This window comes from Ziziphus jujuba, chromosome 11, assembly GCF_031755915.1.
Source record: "Ziziphus jujuba cultivar Dongzao chromosome 11, ASM3175591v1".
NCBI lineage: Eukaryota > Viridiplantae > Streptophyta > Magnoliopsida > Rosales > Rhamnaceae > Ziziphus > Ziziphus jujuba.
The window spans coordinates 25,708,328-25,731,116 of record NC_083389.1 but is presented as its reverse complement, the minus strand read 5'-3'; the positions used below and the strand labels follow the sequence as shown (position 1 = coordinate 25,731,116).

At 32.3% G+C, this 22,789-nt stretch overlaps 1 pseudogene; it reads right to left on the bottom strand.

The window, feature by feature from the left end:
- Positions 1-21,341, bottom strand: part of LOC132800048 (DNA-directed RNA polymerase subunit beta''-like) — an 81,924-nt pseudogene extending 60,583 nt beyond the window's left edge.
- Between the last annotated feature and the right edge of the window lie 1,448 nt (positions 21,342-22,789).

Here is a 22,789-nt window from a genome sequence, read left to right as displayed (position 1 = left end):
TTTTTTAGGCGACCCGGTTGATACAATGGGTATAGGAGAACGTGTTGCTAAGATCTATCTAGTTCGAGATATCCTTGAAATTCTTCCATTTGAAATTCGATTTGATCCAAAGATAAGGGGTTTATTGGGTTATCAAATGATACAGTCAAAACAAGGTATTATAGTACGAAAAAAATTGATACCTCGGAAAAAGGTAAGACCATCGGTAGACTCTATATCCACCCTTTTTTCATCTAAGTAGTTTATGTCCAATATAAGTTAACAAGATGGTTAGAAATACTTTATTTTTGCAATCCAATTGCTCTTTTGATTTTGAAAAAAAAAAAAAAAACACTTTATCAATATACTGCCTTCTTCGTCACATTTATCTCCACCTCATAATGGAGAATACCTAATAGGTAGGACTCATAAAAAATGGATAATCTCTCATGGAAAAGCCTTTCCCGCCTCAAGCACTAATATATTTTTAATGTCTAATTAGTTCGGGTAATCATTTGGATAATCATTCAAAAATGAAGACCAAAAGCTTGTTACTCTTTGTTTCCCTATAATTTGGGCCACATTCAGGCTCTATCCATTTGTTCACTTGACCTGACTTGAAATTGATTTTCCAATTTCTTTTTTTGCTGCCACACTAAGAATTCAAACAATTTAAACAAGGTTTTGGACATATCCAGAAAGAATGAAATATTCTCAGAATTCTCCATTGATATGACATGCTACTTTTTCCATTCATTCATTGCAGGATCAGTCGTCGTCTTACAAACTCTACCGGTGATACGGACGAATCCGTTGCTTCATGCAAATATGTAAAAGATGCTAGCCACATTCAAAAGCCGATACTCTACCGTTGAGTTGGCAACCCGAATAAAAGAATTAGAATGTGTAGATATGATAAGAATCCCAATAAAATAAATAAAGAGGTCGTATTGCACGGCGTAATCACAACATTGAATTTGGAATGGCAAACCAAATTGTATCATACAAAAAAAAACTTTTTGTATTACAGAAAATCCAATGAACCCATACCTTGAATGAAATCAAATCTATGGTACGGAGAAAAATAGACCTGAGAAAAGAATACAATGGACAACTAGAAAAAAATAAAATATCGTAACTTTAAATAAAAAAAAACAAGGACTTGTGTTGTATTGGCACTACATAGCTAATCGACATATAGACAAATAAAGGATGTAGACGTAAGAAAAAAGTAATAAAGAAAAAAAAAAAGAAGAAGTAGAAAAAAGCTCGAATTTAATCAATCAATCAATATAACTAAAAGAAAAAAGCTTAATCCCTGTTTTTAGTTGTTCATATAAATCCAGCTAACCCCCATTATCATTAATGGTAATACCCAAAATCGAAAGTAGGAATAACAAATTAAAAGAGAATAGTAGAGAAAAGACTATACAGAGTTCTCTACAAGTGATCTCCACCTCCTTTATTTATATATTTCTTATATATTTCATTTTAAAATATTTCATTAATTTTTCATTAATTGACTGTCGTTTGGTGATTAAAGGTAAGTTCGGTAAAAACCCCTGCTTTCTTTGAAATATCATGAACAGTTCCTGTAGGCAATATACAATAGCAGGAATATTTAAATGGGTTTTATTCTTTATCGGGTCATAAAAACCCACTTTCCGATGATCTCTTCCTTCTCTCCTGGATCGATCATCAATTGTAATGATTTGATAAATGGCTCATTGGGATAGATGAACAATACCCGCCCTAGAAACATATAAGAAGTTTTTTCCTCGTACGGCTCAAGAAAAATGGAAATTATATCTATGTATAGAATGATAAAGTCAAATATATCCATAAAATCATCAAATCAACTAGACTATGATTTAAATACTTATTCTTTCCCCCACCAAAAAAATTATTTGTATTTACAATTTTCACCCTTAGGTGGCGTTTGGTACGCAGGACAGGTTCGGATCGGATAAAACAGGTCCCGATTAGATAGAATTGGACAGGATAGAATAGTGCAGTACTGTGTTTGGTATAGTTATGGACTGAATGGTGAACATATCCGGATTAGGCAGAATCGGACTGGATTGGACTATTTTATAATTAAAGTTCTTATTTTTATTTTAAATGAAAATTTTAAAAATTATTGTTATGTTTACCAAAAAAATATATTTTATTTATATTTACATGCAAAATGTTTTTTTTGTACACCCACAAATTTTATTAATATATAAGTTTAGAAATAAATTAAAATTAAATGATAACATAATATTTCATAAATTACAATTAATTAAAAATAAAAATAATTTAATGATATTTATATGATATTTGTAAATATTTTTTACACCCATAAATTATGTTAATATATTGTTTTGAAAACCAATTAAAATAAAATTATAATATGGTAAATCATAAATAACAATTAATTACCAATAAAAAACACATTAAATGGAGTTGCCATATAATATGAAGCAAACAAAAAATTATTTAAATGCATTTTATTTTCTTTTACAAAAAAGCAGTTTATTTTTTTCTTTTTAATTCAACTTTCTTTTCGTTCATAGAAAACTTCTACTTTCTTTCTTTTTTTTTTCTTTTTTCTTTTTTCTTTTTTAATTTAACTACTTATATTTATGCTGTCCATATTCTTGTTTTTTTTTTTTTTCCCTTTGTATTTAATCTTATTAATTTGTATTTTGGTTTCTTAAATTGAACTTATCTATTTTATTTGCTGATCCAACCCTTTTTTAAATTTTTTTTTTTAATGTGTCGTGATGATGGTGTTGAAGAGTATTTGATAGAAAGGACTATGGAATACTTAATGGAAGGGAAAAGAAACTCAACTACTCAAATAAAGACTAGAATTAACAACTAATTTATTTAGTTGTCATGAATTTAAGATTTCCATAGTAATTTTATAGCTTCCTTTTTTGTTTTTTTTTTTTCTTTTGGAAACAAATTGGGGCTTATTCTTTTGGGTGACAACCCTCGAGGCTGCCTTAAGATTTTTATAACCTCCAGCTGTTCTTCAGTGAAACCTTTCTGTACTTTTATTCAAACTTCATTAGAGCAGTCATGTGAATGTGTTCAGAAAGAACTTGATGGACATTGGTTTGATCACATGCCCAAGGCTTTCAGAAAAGAATGGGCTAGTTGTAAAACAGGTGAAGCATTGTTTAGTTTTATTATTTCTCATTTAAGAAATGAATGGCATTTCTGACCAAAGTTTGTATCTGCCCAATAAAAGTTGAGCACTACCATTTATCATGAGGGGATTCAATATGGTTTACTTTATGTGTAGCCAAATAATCATTGATTACAATAAAGCATTGGAAAGGAGGTAGTTATTTTCATTGGAGATGTGATTTAAACTGATTTCGGTTAATTCATTCTAATGGTGCCTATAGATCTTGAAGAATCATCCCAGTTTAAAGATCCGTTTCTTTCACTAGAGCTAACCGTTGGCCAACAAACTAGTGATGATATTAGTAGTTTTTATCAAAGAGTGCAAAGGGAAACTTGACTGATGGGTCTAGGCAAGAACTCTAGAGCATTCAAAAAGTATTAGAAAAAGAGGTCAACCAAAAGTTAAACATAAACTTAAAAAAATAAACGAGGGTTGAGTATTTCATTAAAAATAGAACTCAACCTCCACAATGCCATGGATTAAGTAATTCAATCCATGGGACTTGACTAACTTATGGAATTCATTACATTATGTAAAAAAGAAGAACTTCACAGAGACATAGTCTCCACAAAATAAATTGGTTGTATAAATACATTGAAATCTGATATGCAATAACAAAATATATTAACTTCTCTAGGTTGGAAGTGCTTACACTCCAAAGAGAAACGACCACACTTCAGCTCTAATACTTGGATCAATACCCTGCACCTAGGAAGAAACGAATAAGATCTCCAGTATCATAAACATTGCAACTTAAAGCATGTGTAATTAAAATGGGGGAGAAAGATCCCTTTAATGGTGCCTGCAGCTCTTGAAGAATCATCCCAATTTAAAGATCCCTTTGTTTCACTAGAGCTAGCTGTTGGCTAACAAACTAGTGATGGTATTGTATAATTTTATGTTTATTAGTAGTTTTTATTTTTCTTCAATAAATTCAGATGCTTCCTGTTTTGACCCTCATAAAATATTTTTTTTTGTAAATAAATAGATGTGCTTACATATTGGAGGTGATACAACTACACATCATGCTTAGCATAGGATGGTTGAGGCAGTTAAGGTTTTTAATCTTCATTCTTGCTAGATGCTTGTTAAAAATTGCTTTTTGGATGCCTTTCTTGATCTTGTTTAAGCTCCAAATTAATTTAAGCTCCTAAACAAAATTCTAACAGAGTCACACACCATATGGACTGGTATTGTACTATGTCCATGCCAAATCATTGCTTTTATACACTTTTTAGGCTACCTAAGTTCTTATATGTGTGATAAATGAAAATGAGAACATATGTATTAAGTTATTATGATTTGAGGCTTGCCAAAAACATTACGTATTGCTATTTGTACCACTTCAGCATCCCAACTTAAAGCCCTCTTTAACAAGATCAATGGGATTTAGATCTAAGCAAACACACGACAATAGCCCTCTTTCACAAACAGAATTAATCTACCCAACGCATCACATCAATGATAGGCAAAAACAGAACACTTACCTTCCACATCCTATGCTTTAGATCTAGTTTAACCTCCAAAATTAAGCCTTCTTCCTCCTGAATATCAAATCAAGCCCTAACATAAAGAGATCGAAGCTTATTTTGCAGATCAACAAATGACATTTCCCCAAAAAAAATTTGTAATTTTTCAGCTAAAAAAATAATGTAAAAAAATAAAGAAGAAGAAGAAGATGGAGATGATGGAAGATCGACAAAGCAAATGACATTTCCCAAAAAAATTTCATAATTTTTTAGCTAAAAAAATGATGTAAAAAAACAAAGAAGAAGAAGAAGATGATGATGATGGAAGATCAATGAAGCAAAAGAAGAAGAAGAACTCACCGACCAGAGATGCTTCGAAAGGGATCATCAGCTTGGAGATGCAAGATTGAAGATGCTTCGAAGGGGATGGCCAGTGATGCTTCGAAGAGAGCTCACTCAGACAAAAGTGACCCAGTCTCTAGGTGGGTTAGATCTATCCCCTTCATTTGGAATAAAATGACCAACGGGACAAATCTGTCCCCCTCCCATTTTTGCTTTCCAAACACTGGATTGGGATTGTGTCCTGTCCTGACTTGTCCAGTCCTACGTAACAATCATGGCCTTATAACTCAAGTCGGATAACTCTCAAATAACTCAAGGAAACCTTTTAAGCATTTCATTTATTGAGTGGTCTCTAACCCCCCTTTTGTCTGTCTCTTTTAGAATTTCTTTGATTTTACACTCTGATCTAGTTGTTGGGACAATCGAAAACGGTGTTTCTTTGTTCCAGGATCCTTTATCTTTGCCTTGAATCATTGGGTTTAGACACTGCTTTGGTGATTTTGAATCGTTTCAAAATGGCAGCAACATACCCTTTTTATGATTTCTTTCTATCAAAGAATCATACGACTGAGTGATTCTTGTGTAATACACTTTTGATTTGATCGAAAAGGTTTTACAAATTCCAAAAAATTTGAATTTTGAATATGAAACTTGCTTGAATTGGATCCTTTTGATTTATATATGGAAAATATATTTACTGATTAATACTAATCCTAGGTTATTGCCTCCAAGAAATGAATCAATACTTTTTACTTGAGCTCCATCATGTACGTTTACATCACCCCCCAACCAAAAAAAAAAAATAAAAAATGAGAGTTCTATTGAAACAGAAGAAACGATGTTGAGTCAAGAGCATTTTCATTCCTCTATAATTTCTATATAATAAAAAATGACGGATGTAAGAATCCACAATGGATCGTGTCCTTCAAGTTGCACGTTGCTTTCTACTCCATCGTTTTAACGAAGTTTTACCATAACATTCCTTTAGTTTATAACTAGTATGTAATTGATTCAATTATGGAATCATGAATAGTCATTGGTTCGGTCAGTACATAGTAATCTATACTTTTTCTTTCTACATGAAATATGAATGGCTAGGTTCTAACAAATTCTCAGAACGAATTCAATTTCATCCCCAACACCCAATACATATTTTTATTTTAACATGTATTTTATTTCATTTTTTATTTACTTAATATAATAAAATATAAATACCATGAATACCACGAATAAAATAAAAAATTTCTTTTTGAATTTGCATCTTCAAGTAACTTGATAGTGATAGGATATATTTACCAATTTCACATTTCTTCGAGTACTACAAACTCATAAGAAATCATCAAAAAGATTTAAGTAATTGAAAATTTTATGGATTTGAGATCATTATTTGAATAACATTTTAAAGTAAGGACCACATTTTAGCATCCGAAGAGAAATCCATATTTGTATTAAACCATCAATGATTAAAAAACTAGATAGCTAAAAAATCCAAATTATTTTTTAGTGAACTAGTGGATAAAGATTGGTGTAAGGTAAGGTTGATGTTTTTCATACTTATTTCTGAAAGAATGAGGGCAAGGTTAATCAAAAGAAAACAAGCTATGAAGGATTGAAATTGATTTGGAGTGAAGGTGTATCTCGGCTTTGATGTAATAAGCTGCTGAAAATTTGTAACAAGGCTGGTTTTAGTGTTCTCTTGGTTTCAAATAGAAACTAAGGTATATTTCTCCAAAATTCAATATATTCATTCATTGAACTGTAATACATATTTATAGCATACAAAATAGGTGTGAAAGCACACCATGACCGGTTTTAAGGACCAATACAATCAAGTCCTTGATGGTGAAGCAAAACCACATGTGTAAAGTAACTTTGCCACATGCATCATGGTTGGTTGACAAGTGTTGCTGCCTCATTAGTTGCTTCATGGTGAAGTAGTCCTCATGCATGATGACACATGTCCTTCCATGCATTGGTTGAGAGAAAGGCCAAATGGTGAAGCTCTATGTCACCAAGTAGCTTCCATGTCACCATCCTTGTCACCAAGGTGCTTTCCATGTCATCTAGGTGCTTGGTTTTTCTTAAACCCTAATTTGGCTAGTATCCTTTAAACAACATATTTTGGTGTCTTTGTCCACCAACTTATCTAGCCTAGATTACACAATTTGGTAGAATTAAAATACAAACCAAATATGAAACAAACTAGGTTAATCATTTCGGCCAAAGCATTTCAGCTTTTACCTTACCTTGGTCTCGGTTTTGCATGTTTCATGGCTAACACTTGCCATGATTCTCTAACATTCCTCCTTGGCAATGTTAGGTATGATGTGAAGAAGACTCCTAAGAATTTGAAGTCTTTCTTTTAGCAATGGTTTTGTAAGAATGTCGGCCAGCTGGTATTGTGTTGAACAATGCATCAAACTAATTTCTTTGTTTCTTTCATCCTCACGGATGCTATGGTACTTCACAGGGATATGCTTGGTTCTTCTGTGTTGTATAGGATTTTTGGTTATGGCTATGGCTGAAGTATTGCCACAGTACATGGTGGTTGCATTTGTTTGCTTGCAACCTAAGTCATCAAGCAATTTCCTTAGCCAAATTGCTTGGTTTGATGCAGCCACTGCCGAGATGTATTCAGCTTCTACTGTTGATTGTGTCGTGGTTCTTTGCTTGTGTGAGCTCCATGAAAATGGACCTGAATCAAACATAAACAAGTATCCAGAGGTGCTCTTCATGTCTTCCAAGCTACCTGCCCAATCACTATCACAATAGTCAACCAACTCACACATGTTGCCATGCTTGTATAGAATTCCAAGGTTGGTCGTGCCCTTTACATATCGTAGGACTCTTTTTGCAGCTTGGTAATGGTTTTGAGATGGTGCATTCATAAACCTTGATGGGACACTTACAGCATACATAATATCAGGTCTTGAAGCACTCAAATAAAGCAAGCTTCCAATTAAGCTTCTATAAACCGAAGCATTCACTTTCTCACTTCCATCCTCACGTTCGAACTTGGCATTTTGTATCATTAGTGTATCAACAATCTTTACATTTTCTAGTTGGAACTTATCAAGCAAATTTAAAACATATTGTTATTGAGATAAAATTATACCTTTACTTGTTTGCTTGATCTCCAATCCTAGAAAGTAATTCATCAAACCAAGGTCGGACATCTCGAAGATTTCCTTCACTTTGTCTTTGAATTCTTGAATGCCTTCTGTATTGCAACCTGTTATGAGCAAATCATCTACATAAAGAGAGATTACCATTACATCTTCATGTGTGTTAGCTTTTATGTAGAGGGTAGGCTCATTATCACTTCTAGAAAAGCCTTCATGAGTGAGGTAGTCATCAATTCTTGCATACCAAGCTCTTGGAGCTTGTTTGAGCCCGTACAAAGCTTTATGAAGCTTGTACACTTTCTCCTCCTCTCCTTCTATGATAAATCCTTCAGGTTGCTCAACATATACTTCTTCTTCTAATATACCTATTTAGAAAAGCTGATTTTACATCCAAATGGTATATTTGATTTGTTGGCTGCATATGCAAGTAGAAGCCGAATGGTTTCATGTCTTGCCACCGGTGCAAAAGTCTCCATATAGTCTACACCATATTGTTGAACGTAGCCTTTAACAACCAGCCTTGCTTTGTGTATGTTCAAGGTGCCATTAGGGTTTAGTTTGGTTCTAAAAACCCATTTAACACCTATCACATATCCTTTCTTTGGTCTCGACACCAAATTCCAAGTTTTGTCCTCGTCAATCATGTGAAGCTCCTCTTCAATTGTAGCTTGCCATTCTTTGTGTTGTGAAGCATCACTATATGTTGTAGGATCAGGTGTTGCCATCCTTGCTCTTGCATAAAGTTCTTCAATTGATTTTGTGCCTCTCTTGCCCACATAATCTTCATTGGCCGGGTCATCATCATCTTCATCATCAAAATCACTTTGATTGGTGGAAGGAGTTCTTGATTGAATATAAGTGTTTGCTTCCACTTTATGCTCCTTCCAACTCCAATATGAGTTATCATCTATTATAACATCTTGAGACAACAACCTGCATCTTAGATACATCAAAGATTCTATAGCCTTTTGAAACCGAGCTATAACCTACAAGAACACCAATACTTACTTTCTTATCAAGTTTTGTTCTTTTGGGGTCATGGACATGAATGTAACAAATACTTCCAAAGACTTTTAAGTGAGAAATTGAAGGTTTAAAGCCATACCATAATTCATTTGGTGTTTTGGATGCAATTGCCTTACTTGGAAGTCGGTTTAGGAAGTATACACTTGTATTAGCTACTTCGGCCCAAAATTTCTTTGGCAAGCACTTCTCAAACAGCAAGCATCTTGACATCTCCATGATTTTTCTATTTTCCTTTCACTCACTCAATTTTGTTGTGGTGTGTATGGAGTGGTGAGTTGATGTATGATGCCATTTGTCTTGCAAATATCTTGGAAAGTTTTGGATATGTACTCTCCACCATTGTCTGTTCTAATTACCTTGATGGTTGTTTGTGCCTGATTTTCAACAAGTGTTTTGAACTTTTCAAATATGGATGCAGCTTCTGACTTTTGTTTGAGGAAGTAGATCCAGCACTTCCTTGAATAATCATCAATAAAGATGATAAAATACTTCCTCCCAGCATGTGTTACTTCATTCATAGGTCCACACAAATTCGAATGCACCAATTGTAATTTTTCCTTTGCCTTACCAATTGTAGTCAAAGGAAATGGTTGTCTTTTGATTTTGCCAAGTTGACATGTTTGGCAAATAGCATCATCTCCAAGGATTTATGGTAAGTTCTCAACAATTTGTTGAGTATGCATATGCTTCATGGTGGCATAGTTGTAGTGGCCGAACCTTCTATGCCATAGCTTTGATTCTTCATGGATTTTGGTATTCATAGCCATTTGATTTTGTTGATTAGAATCAATTACAAGCCTATTATCTTTCATATGGACAAGTAATACAATTTTTTCATCCTTAGATATTTCACAACATTTATCTAAGAACTTCAACGTATATCCCTTTTTCATAAGTTGAGGCACACTAAGTAAATTTTCGGACATATTTGGTACAAATAAAACATTGGTAATTTGAATTGTACCTTTTGGTGTTTTAATGACCAAATCTCCTTTTCCTTGTGCCTCCATGATTTGTCCATTTGCTGCCCTAATTTTTGTTGCAATTCTTGGGTTAAACTTGACAAACAAGTTTCAGTTGTTGCACATGTGATTTGTGCACCCGCTATCCAAGATCCATGAGTCTTTAATTGAGCTTGCAAGTTGTAAGTTGATGTGAAGGTATGTGCATGCTCACCACTTGCCTTTTCGGGTTCATGAGCATGTCTAGCTTCTTGTCTTTGGTTCCTTTGCTTGCAAACTCTTTCCATGTGACTGAATTGCTTGCAAATTTTGCATTGAGCATTCTGTCTCCACCAGCATATCTTAGCCGTGTGTCCTTGCTTTTTGCAAATTATGCAAGGACCATATGTCATCTTGTTCTCTCTTTGGTTTGTTGTTTCCTTGCCTTTATTTTGCCTTTGGAAAGGCCTTGGTTGCTGGATTGATTTACCTTTGTTATTTGCTGCAAGGGCTGCTTCACTCGAGCTTGATTCCCCTTGTAGCCGAAGACTCCTCCTTTGTTCCGTGGCTTGCAAGGCATTGATCAATTCAACTACTGTGAGTTGTGTAAGGTCTCTTGTCTCCACCAAAGTTGAGATCTTTGCTTCATACTTCTCTGGAAGGCATATAAGGATCTTTTCAACAATCCTTTGATCTGGTAAAAACTCACCATGCAACCGGATTTGGTTGACAATCTTCATAAGTTTGTTGGAAAACTCCTTCATGGTTTCATGCTCCAACATCTTCATATTTTCGAATTCTCTTCTAAGGTTGAGCAGCTGCATCTGTCTTGATCTTGTACTTCCTTGGAACTCCTCTTGAAGCTTTTCCCATGCTTGTCTAGGAGTTGTACAAGTCATAATTCTAGTGAAGATGTCATCGGTCACAGCAGCTTGTATTGCTGTGAGAGTTTTGTAAGGTCTTGCATTTTCTTCACTATGAAGTTTGATCTGATTTACAGTAGCACCTGCTCTTAATGGTTCTACCTCATAATCAACTTCAACAAACTCCCAAAGGTCATAAGCTTGAAGATAAAATCTCATTTTGATTGCCCAAACAGGATAGTTGTGGCCATCAAACATGGGAGGTGAAGGTGCTGCAAAATGTGAGGAAGCCATTTAAACTAGTTGGTGTTTTGTGAGTTTTGAATCGGTTTTTGTTGAGGGATTGATGAAAACCAGGCTCTGATACCAATTTGAAAGAATGGGAGCAAGGTTAATCAAAATAAAACAAGGTATGAAGGATTGAAATTGATTTGGAGTGAAGGTGTATCTTGGCTTTGATGTAATAAGCTGCTGAAAATTTGTAACAAGGCCAGTTTTAGTATTCTCTTGGTTTCAAATGGAAACTAAGGTATATTTCTCCAAAATTCAATATATTCATTCATTGAACTGTAATACATATTTATAGCATATAAAATAGGTGTGAAAGCACACCATGACCGGTTTTAAAGACCAATACAAACACGTCCTTCATGGTGAAGCAAAACCACATTGGTAAAGTAACTTTGCCACATGCATCATGGTTGGTTGACAAGTGTTGCTGCCTCATTAGTTGCTTCATGGTGAAGTAGTCCTCATACATGATGACACATGTCCTTCCATGCATTGGTTGAGAAAAAGGCCGAATGGTGAAGCTCCATGTCACCAAGTAGCTTTCATGTCACCATCCTTGTCACCAAGGTGTTTTCCATGTCATCTAGGTGCTTGGTTTTTCTTAAACCCTAATTTGGCTAGTATACTTTAAACAACATATTTTGGTGTCTTTGTGCACCAACTTATCTAGCCTAGATTACACAATTTGCTAGAATTAAAATACAAACCAAATATGAAACAAACTAGGTTAATGATTTCGGCCAAGGCATTTCAGCTTTTACCTTGCCTTGGTCTCGGTTTTGCATGTTTCATGGCTAACACTTGCCATGATTCTCTAACAACTTCTACAATTAGAATCAAAATAATAATATGGGACCCATATACAGATAGACTAAAAAATTGTTACTGAAAGGAATTATAGATATTTTATGTTAAATATTTAACATTTAGAGATCACAAATGGATCCAATTATATCTGCGTGTTATTTGGGCACGATTCAATTTGTGAAAAAGATATGATTTAGAGAAGAATTATTATGAATACTAATAAAATTTTTCTAATCCACTATTATATTCTTAATCAGAAAGGTGTTTTATTTTAAAAGGCAATCTTTTTTCTGATATATAGCATTATATATATTATAATGCTATAATGGGTTGGGCATGCTTTGGGACGGAAGGATTCTAACCTCCGAATAGCGGGACCAAAACCCATTGCCTTACCACTTGGCCATGCCCCATTTCTATTCGACCCTAATAAAAATTAATATTGGTAGTGGTTGTTCATCAACTTTAGTATAAATATCTATAAAATACATAGATTTTTACGAGAATTTTAATATGTGTCGATATAGACTTAAATTGAATTTATTGATCATTACATAGAATTCAATTAAGATATTGTATGGAAGTATGATTTATTCTATTCTCTTTTGATTTTAAAATTGAAGGATTTTTGATTGGGGGAGTTCAAATCAAAGAAGGTTTTTGGGGTCTATCTTATTTAGTTTTATTCATTTTCCCTTCTATCAACAACTCAACTTATTAATAACTCAACCAAAATAATACAATTATCTTCAATAACAAAAATAACAAAATATTTGTTATGCTTAATATATTTAGTTCGATCTGGATCTGTCTTAATTCTACCCTTTATTCAAATGGTTTTTTGGTCGCCAAATTACCAAAGGCCTACGCTTTTTTGAATGCAATTGTAGATGTTATGCCAGTAATACCTGTGCTTTTTTTTTTCTCTTAGCTTTTGTTTGGCAAGCTACTGTAAGTTTTCGATGAGATCTTTAATAACGTCCTAGCCAAATTCATGATTGATTCGGAAAAAAAAAAAATTTCTAACATAATGCTTGATAAGATTACACAGGTTTAAGAGTATGAACTCTTGATTCTAATATTGAAATTTTTGTACAGCCGCGAGAAATTTGGATCAACCCATTTCCTTATTATGACCTTTTTTTCCATTTAAAGGCCTTATTGGAGTACTCACAATGTCAAATTTTGGGTATGAAAGAAAATTTTTGATAATAAAAAACTCCACTTATCCATTTATATTATAAATATTACAAATGCATTTTTTGAAAATTTCATTTTCTATTTCTAAAAAAAACTTTATTTCTTGGTGTCAAAATACAAAATAAAAAGAGTAGGGTATGCGGTCTAAACTAAAATAGCGAATCTATTCTCTTTTTTCCTAAACAATTTGGAGATTGTGTAATTCTTACTCTCAAACTATTTGTTTACATAGTAGTAATATTCTTTGTTTAGCTCTTTATCTTTGGATTCCTATTTAATGACCCAAGGCATAATCCTGGACGTGAAGAAAAAAAAAACAAAAGAAATAAGGTTTTTCTTCCTTGATTTTAAAATGTTCTTAGCTTAGTAGGATTTTATCTATTCCACACTGAACTCATGAGAAATTTGAAAGAAAAAAACAAGATATCAATGAAAACGGAAGGAGATGGATTCGAACCCTTGGTACGAAAAACTTGTACAATGGATTAGCAATCCAATGCTTTCGTCCACTCAGCCATCTCTCCCCCAATTGAAAGGAGGTAATTACTATATTACATCGCAAAAATAAGGCTTGAAAAAAGCCCTTTTTTCTTTTTTCTTTTTTTAGTGTTTTTATATTTTTTATTATTTTATTATTTATTATTTTATTATATATAATATATATATATACCATAGCTGATATAATAGATACGGAATGATAATGATATAGAATCAAATTCCATTTAGACCATTTAGATAAAATAAAAGCATTTATATTATATAATTATATTATATAAAATGTATACATATATGTTATATATAATTCTATAAAGATATAACATATATGTATAAAGAAAAGACTTGAAAGAGATATCAACAATCCAATCTACAATATTCCAATATATAAATCCAATATAAATGAAATAAATATAAAAAATCCAATCTAAATCAAATCTAAAAATGGAATCTATATTTGTTAATATGTTTAACATAGATTTTTTAGATTTTTGAATAGATTTATATAATTAATATATGTTTAATAAACATATTATGTATTTTATTTAATATATAAATAGAAAAAAAGAAATAGAAAAATAGAAAAATAGAAATAATGAGAAAAAAATATTTATTATTAATAATTAATAAAAAACCTCTTTGAGTTCATCCAAAAGGGCCCTTTATTTCCACAGCTTGGCCTCATTAGTACCTAGCCGGGCCCGGCCTCTGTTGTTTTGTTCAATCGTAATAAGATAAAATGATTTATTTAATTTGAAACCAAAACAAAAAGGCTTGTAATTGAAACAACAAAAGTCATAAAAAGACCTATTTTGATATAGAATCAAAGTTAGATTTCTTATCTTCTTTATTTTCTTTTTGTTTTTGTTTACTAATATTTTACAAAAATAAAAAATAAATAAAAATATGTATATAATAAAAAAATGGAACTATGGATTCGTGCACAAGGCATTTTTTTTTTATCCTATCTTTTGATTAAGCTCGAGTTTCTTATTCAACAAAAAGTCCATTTATATACAATAATCGAATTGGAGCAAGTATAGTTTAGTGGTAAAAGTATAATTCGTTCTATTAACCCCTGAATAGTTAAGGGGTCTCTTGGTTTGATTAATATTCCATTCCGAGCAAAAACTTTATTTCTTAAAAGGATTAAATCCTTTACCTTTCAATGAAAAATTCAAGGAAGAACATACATTCTTGTTATTTGTATCCAAGAGTCAATTAGAAATTGAAAAATTGGATTATGAATTTTTTTTTAATTGGATCAATTAATATTTCCAATTGAATGAGAATGAGTAAAGGATCCATAGATAAAGATAGAAAGTGTATTTCTAATCATAACTAAATCTTCAATTTTTCTTTTTTATGGAAAATTGAAACAAAATAGCTAATTAAACAATGACTTTGGTTTACTAGAGACATCAAAAAATCATTTTAGATCGGCGAAAAAAAATCCTTTTCCTAAGGATTCTTTCAAATAGAAATAGAAAACGAAGTAACTAGAAAGATTGCTATAATCCCCTCTTTTCGACAAGAATCGTCTAGAAAGCGAGCCATTTTGAATACATTTAGACCGAAAAGCTGACATAGATGTTATGGGTTGATTTTTTATTTTTTTTTAATTTCATTGATATCTGGAAATTTATTTATCTTCCATAAAGGAACCGAATGAAACCAAAGTTTCACGTTCAATTTTCAATTAGAGACGTTAACAATGATGAATCAACATCAACTATAACCCCTAGCCTTCCAAGCTAACAATGCGGGTTCAATTCCCGCTACCCGCTTGTGCTTACTTTCTCTTATCTCTATTAAATATTTCTTTTTTATAGTCAAAACCTATAAATCTATATATCTAATTGATATTTATATCTAATATATATTTATATATTTTGATATTTATTAAAATATCAAACTTGTAATAAATATGTTTTATAGAAATATAAATAAAATGAATATAATTAATGTAATGCATAGTTGAATACACAATTTCCAAAATTCTTTCACATATTCGTTTCGTCTGAATAATAAATGTGAAAAGAAAAAAAAAATTGGAATGCAAAGCGTCCATCATCTAATGGACAAGATAGAGGTCTTCTAAACCTTTGGTATAGGTTCAAATCTTATTGGATGAAATTTATTTCTATATATTTTTAGATTTCCATGTTAAGAAATATCTTTTGAATAATTTGAATAAGAAGCGCTCTTATACACTTAGTACTTGCAATATAAGTATAATCTAGTTTATATATTATTTCCATATATTTAATATATATTATATGTTTAGTGCATGTTAATATGTGTATATAATTATTATGTATTTAATATTAATATTATTTTTAATATAGAAATGTAATATATTATTATTTCTATATTATTGTAGAAAATAATTATTACAAAAAACAAAAACTTTTATATTTTTTAATTTTTTAAATATTTTATTTTAAAATAATTGTATAATTATTAATTATATAATAGAAAAAGTATATAATTTAATTATTATTATTAAAATTAGTATTAAATTAAGATTTAAATAATATTGAATTAAGATTGATAAAATTAAAAGTGATCAATTTATTTTCTTTATACTTCTTCCTGAAGTAGAAAACATTCAGTTGTTCCTGAATATCTTCTTTCAAAAGGGCTTCTATTTTCGCGGTAAATGTCTTGGTAGAAGCTATGATTTCTTGGAACTAAGGTTTATTCGTTTTTAAGTAAGTACGTAACTCAACGAGAAATTTCCTTACCTGCCAAATTTCTAATGAATTAAGATAACCATTGGTTCCAGTATAAATAGTCATTATCTGTTCTTCCACCGCCAGAGGGGCTGATTGAGATTGTTTGGGCAACTTGAATAATCGTTGACCTCTTGCCAATTGATTATGAGTAGCTTTATCGAGATCAGAAGCGAATTAGGTACCAGATCTTATTAGAATGATACTTATTAGAATTAGGTACCAGATCTTATGTCAGTTGCGAAATAAAATTTATTGTTTGTTGCAATACTTCTTAAAAAAAATTCCATTAGACTAAGAGAAGAAAGCAAATTAATCAGCTAATTTAATTCCTCATCCTCAAACTAGTCCTTCAAGGGGGTTGTTGTCACAATGAATATGAAATTGTAGGAGTGAAATCTTAATATAATTTGAAAAAGCAAGAGTAGCAAATCCAAGGAAATAAAAAAGAAAAACAAAAGAAAAGCGCCAATGCCACAACCAGTCCATAAAAGCCAGACTAAGGAATAAAGTACCTCGTATTTTTCCCTCTGCTTCTGGTTGTCTGGAGATCCCCTCCACAGCTTGGCTCGGTGCAGTACCTTGACCAACCCTAGGTCCAATAGAAGCAAGCCCGATAGCCAATCCAGCAGCAATAACGGAAGCGATAGAAATCAATGGATTCATGGTAAATTCCTTGCAAAAAATAAAGAAAATAAAGAAATAGTTAATGATACAATCAACCAATGAATTATGGCTTACTTATTCTATCGCTAAGATTTATCCATCAAAGTCACTAAAAACCTCGAATTGAAATAATAATATTCTTGAAGGAACAGAACTGCTTCGATATTTTCCTATCCATGTAATTTTTGTTAGTCCCTACTACTTTTGTTCGGCCAGTTATTTCTCTTTTAATTTTTTTCTGAACCATTCTTTGAATTCTTTGTTCTTTTTTGTGATTTAAATTCATTCAATATTAACAAAAAATTACAGTCAAAATGGAAGGACTTATATTGGAATCCCTATCTAAATATTGGAATCCTTATCGAAATTATAACATAGTAGTAGGGTAAATTAAATATATCTTTAATTCATATATACCTAGTTAATATCGAATATCACATATACATATCTTTCCCCCATAACGTAAACTAACTATTCGTATTTTAGATTCAGTCACATTCTAGAATCATTCTTCGAAACATACACAAGAATTGTCTTATAACGATTAGATTACATACATCTAGTTCGACCCCCCCCCCCCCCCCCCAACCTCCTCCTCCTCCTCTTCTAAATAACCCCCTTTTTCTATAAATATCCTTTTTGTAAACCCTTATCTTCTATTTTTATTTATCATTATCCCCTTATCTTCCAAGAAATCTTGTTATATGTTTGTTCCAGCTCTCAACCCTCTTTTCTAGGTTCATTGATATTGAATTAATTGAATGCACTTCTAACACTTGTTCCACTTTTGGAAGACCCTGTGTTATATCACTAGATCTTGATTTTTCATATATAAATGTAACTAATGTATCTCCTTTGGAAAGTATTTCTCCATAATGGCCATGAACAGTTGCTCCTGGAGTGGCCAAATAAGGCTTTGCTGATCTTATTACTACATAGTTAATTTGAACAATTATAACTGGGCCTGATTTTAGGTACGACCATTTTTTAGCTATATATACATTTTCAAAAATAAACTACCCCAGGCTAATTATTGTAGATGTTTCTACACAGTAATTATGATCATAATTATGATGGAGAAAAATGCCAATTTAAGTTGAATGGATTCAAAATGATGATACTGCATGGAGTGAAAATATAAATTCTCCCGTTTTCATCCATTCAACAATATTTAAGTACTTGAAAAGTATGTTTTAAATTGTCAAGTTCTAAATATTTAGTTACCAATATTTGATTACGAGTTTTAAAAAGGTAATTATCAATTTGAGAGGCTGTTCCTAAAGGGCCTAACGAATTCCTAATTAGAGGATCTCTTTTAATTGATTCTTTTATTACATTGTAATATTTTACATCATTGAATGGACCCATTTGAAAACAATTAAACGATGACAAAATTATCAAAGATTGAGATTCCTTCTATTCAGCAATGTACGAATAGTTCCTTGATTTTGGCTAAGTGATTGTTGAATTCTTTGCTTGGAATAAATACAATAAAATGGATTGGTATGGTTTGACCTATTATCAGAGATCAATCTTGAACCTAACGAATCATTCCTTTTTTTGATATACGAAATATGGGCTTTCACTAAGTTGATTCTTAGGAAATCTCGAATCAGACCATTTGTCCTTACTTAAACAAAGGAAGCGTAGCCTCTTCGATAGAAGAAGTTTTTTTGTCTTGGTCCCAATTCAACACTAAATAAGTCTGAACTAATTGAATGCTTGTGCTAGAAATTCCTCGAATTGGTTTGCCATTTTCCATAAAAAATATAATTTAAAACTCTAAGTTCTAGATTATTACTTTCCTGCAACGGGGCCCCGGGGAAAAGTGTTTCTAAATTTATACCGTCCGCTATTTCATATATGATTAAGAGCTGAACCAAAACAAAATATTTTTTCTTACTAAGTGTGATCCATTGGACGTAGATCTAATTTTTCAATTTTTTTGATTCCTTCCATTTTTTTTTTTACTGTTCCCGGCGATATCAAGATGCCGTTGAGTCGAAATATCTTATCCATCTCTACAGCAAAATGGATATCTCCAGAAAAGATTTTAAGTTCAATCTTTTTTTTTTCTCTCTACACTTGTACCAATCTACCTGCTCGAATTCTTATATTTAAAGTGATTCGTGTATCTACTCCAATGATACTATTGTTCCATACCATTATGGAAGAAGATTCGGGTAAAATATGCACTTCCTCAGGAGTGAAAAAAATGATCTCCTTTCATTTTGTATTTCGGCTTAAATTCTTTGACTCCTCGATACTCAAGCAAATCCTATTTTTTAATGATTGAATACAACCCTATCGTCCCATATTTAGTAATTCTTGAACTTTTTCTTGTATATTGAGGATCATCAAAATAAGCAAAAATAATATTTCTACGAAAAATACCATTTATCGATATTTCAATCGAAATAATGGGATGAAGCATTAGTTCTTTCTCTAATTTTTGAATCCATTGGAATGGAATAATGAACCTATTTTATCGTCTCTTTGCCAATAAAAATGAATCAGAATTCTCGTGTAAAATAGAAGGAAATATGAAATTATAATGACCATTATATATGATTCGATTAAATTCTAAAAAATCCAAAATGATACTTTCTTTTTTACCAGGAAGACCGAAACTAAAGAATTTTTGTTTTACTTGATCATTATTTATTGGATTTCTTGAAAGGCTAGGAAACATTTTCCTTCGGTAGAAATAAAATGAATGTTTGTTTGATCTTGATCTTTGTGGAGTGAAAGGGGGATGACACTGGCTCAGCATGAACCTTATGACAATATCCATAAATGACTTGTTTTTGGTAAGAGATGGACATTACTATATGTAAATTTTGGTGCATGGTATACATCGGTACTCTAGTGCATTTCTCCCTTTGAGTAAGAATAAATATGTTTTTGAACCTTTTCTTTAAAAGTTAAAGTGTATGTTCTCATGCGAATTTCAGTAATAACTTGTTTAGATTCTACATATTGATCATTTTAAACTAAAATAAAACCTTTCGTTAGAATAGTCATGTTATGTATAATATCTTCACTCACAATAATTACATACACATCTATATAACATAGAAAAATGGGATGCCCATGATGTGTAGGTGTAGGATGAACCAAATCCTCATTGACTTTTATTTTTCCATTAGAAAGGGCTCGTACATGTTCTGCAGTACCCCCTGTGAATACCCCACTGGTATGAAAAGTTCTTAGTTGAGTGCCCAATTCCCTAATAGATTGACCCACAATAACATCTATAGCTTCTCCCAATTCGACCAAGTCGCGATGAATAGGGCTCCAACCATAACATTATTGGCAAATCCAAGACATGCTCTTACAAGTAAAGGGAGTTCAGATAGACATTGGTTGTGTTTTGAAAGGTTATGAATCGATTGACAAGTCCAATCCCAATATCTTGATTTCGGATGGAAATACATCAAGGGCCTATATATATATCGTTTACTAATACATGACTAGTCAATGTTTGGATAAAAATTCTTTTCGGCATCATCCCATTGCGAGGACTCACAGAAATACCTTGGGTGGTGCCACAATCGGTTCTACGTACAACAATTTTTTGTACTACTTCAATAAGTCTGCTTGTAAGATATCCAGAATCTGATGTTCGTACAGTAGTATCCACAACTCCTTTGCGAGCTTTGTAACAAGAAATGATAAATTTTGTTAAAGACAGTCCTTCATGTAAATTGCTTTGAATAGGTAAATCAATCATTTATCCTTGTGGATCCGACATTAACCCTCTCATACCTACGAATTGGTGTACTTGAGATGCATTTCCTCTAGCTCTGAAAAGGACATTATATGGAATGGATAAAAAAGGTCAGTCATCCTAAGATTAGGATTCAATTCTTGTCACAAATAGTCACTTGTAGCATACCATATCTTAATAGATTGTCGTAATTTTTCTACCGCATGTACATTCCCATAATGATGGTGTTTTTCCAAAATCAAACTTTGTTGTTCAGCATCTTGGACTAGCCATCCCTTAAAAGGTATTGTTAAAAGATCATCAATTCCTAACGAAATGGATGTAGCAATGGCTTGTCGGAACCCTAGAGTCTTTACTTGATCCAGGATGTGTGATGTATATGCCATTCCGAAGTAGTCTATTAATCTACTAATAAGCCATTTAATGGCAGTTCCATCTATCACTTTATTGTGAAAGGCCATATTGGCCCGTTCTGCCATAAGTACCTCCATATTCCACTGAGTGGGGTTCGCCAATGGGTTTGAGTCAATGATTGGAAAACTTCCTTTTCTCGATCTTGATTTGCATAGAAATTCATCAACTAAGGTCCTACTTAAACCGAAGAGACATGAATTCACACTGGTATCATAGAATTTCTTAGCTTGGGTACCGTATTATTGGGTATCATATGAGTAGACCAAGAAAAATCCTTGTATAGCTTATTTGATTTCTTGATAAAGAGAAATATGACCAACAGTGGTTCGAACTTATATACAAAGAATTTCTTTTTTTATGCTTCTTACTATTAGATAGGGCCCATAAATCTCATGATAGTTGCCCAAAGGTTCATAGTGAACTTTGAGGGGTGCTTCTCTTGAAGTAATAACGCGTTGATCTATTTTCCACCGGAGCCACAAAGGACTATCTAAATGGATTCTTTCCTACCAATAAACTCCAATTGCATCATAGGAATTACAAAAATGGGGTTCTTCTTCTTTTGTATACTTATTATCGTCAGTTCTTCCATTTTGATAATTTATGTGATTCCATGGATTATACCTATTTGTACAAATACCTCGGTGATTCTCGCTCGTTAATACATAGAGCCCAATAAGCGTATCTTGAGTTGGTACTGAAATGGGATCTCCGATAACTGGCGATAAGAAATTCGTATGAGAAAAGATAAGTAAACGAGCCTCTGCTTGAGCCTTCAAAGGTAAGGGTACATGAACAGCCATTTGATCGCCATCAAAGTCTACATTGAATACTCTACACACTAATGGATGTAAACAAATAGCATGTCCTTCGATTAAAATGGGTTGGAAGGACTGTATGCCTAATCTATGCGGAGTGGTTGCCCTATTCAATAATACAGGATGCCCTTGCATAACTTCCTGAAGTATTTCCCATACAACCGGCTCTTTTTCCCAACTTTTACTCTTAGCAACTTCTATATTCGAAACTAATTGTTTCCTAATTAAACCACAAATTACAAATATTTGGAAATGTTCTATTGCTATTTTGCGAGGCAATCCACATCGATGTAATGAAAGTGAAGGACCTACGAGAATAATAGAAGCCTCGAATAATCAACACGTTTGCCCAGCTGAGTCTCACGAAATCTTCCTTCTTTGCCTTCAATTACATATGAAAAAGACTTGTAGGTCTTATTATTACCGTCCCTCATTGGTTGTTTGTGGATTCCATTATCAAGAAGTGTATCTACGGCTTCTTGTACCAATTTTTCCTGACACGTTACTAATTCCCCTAGCGTAGATCTAGTTTTGGTTAATAGATCGATAAGAGTATTGTTTCGATAGATAACTCTTCTATAGAGTTCATTAATATCTGTGCTCATTAGTTTACCCCCATCTATCTTAATGATAGGTCTTAACTCGGGAGGAAGAACTAGTAATAGGCATAAAACCATCCACTCGGGTTTTATATTTGTTCGAATAAA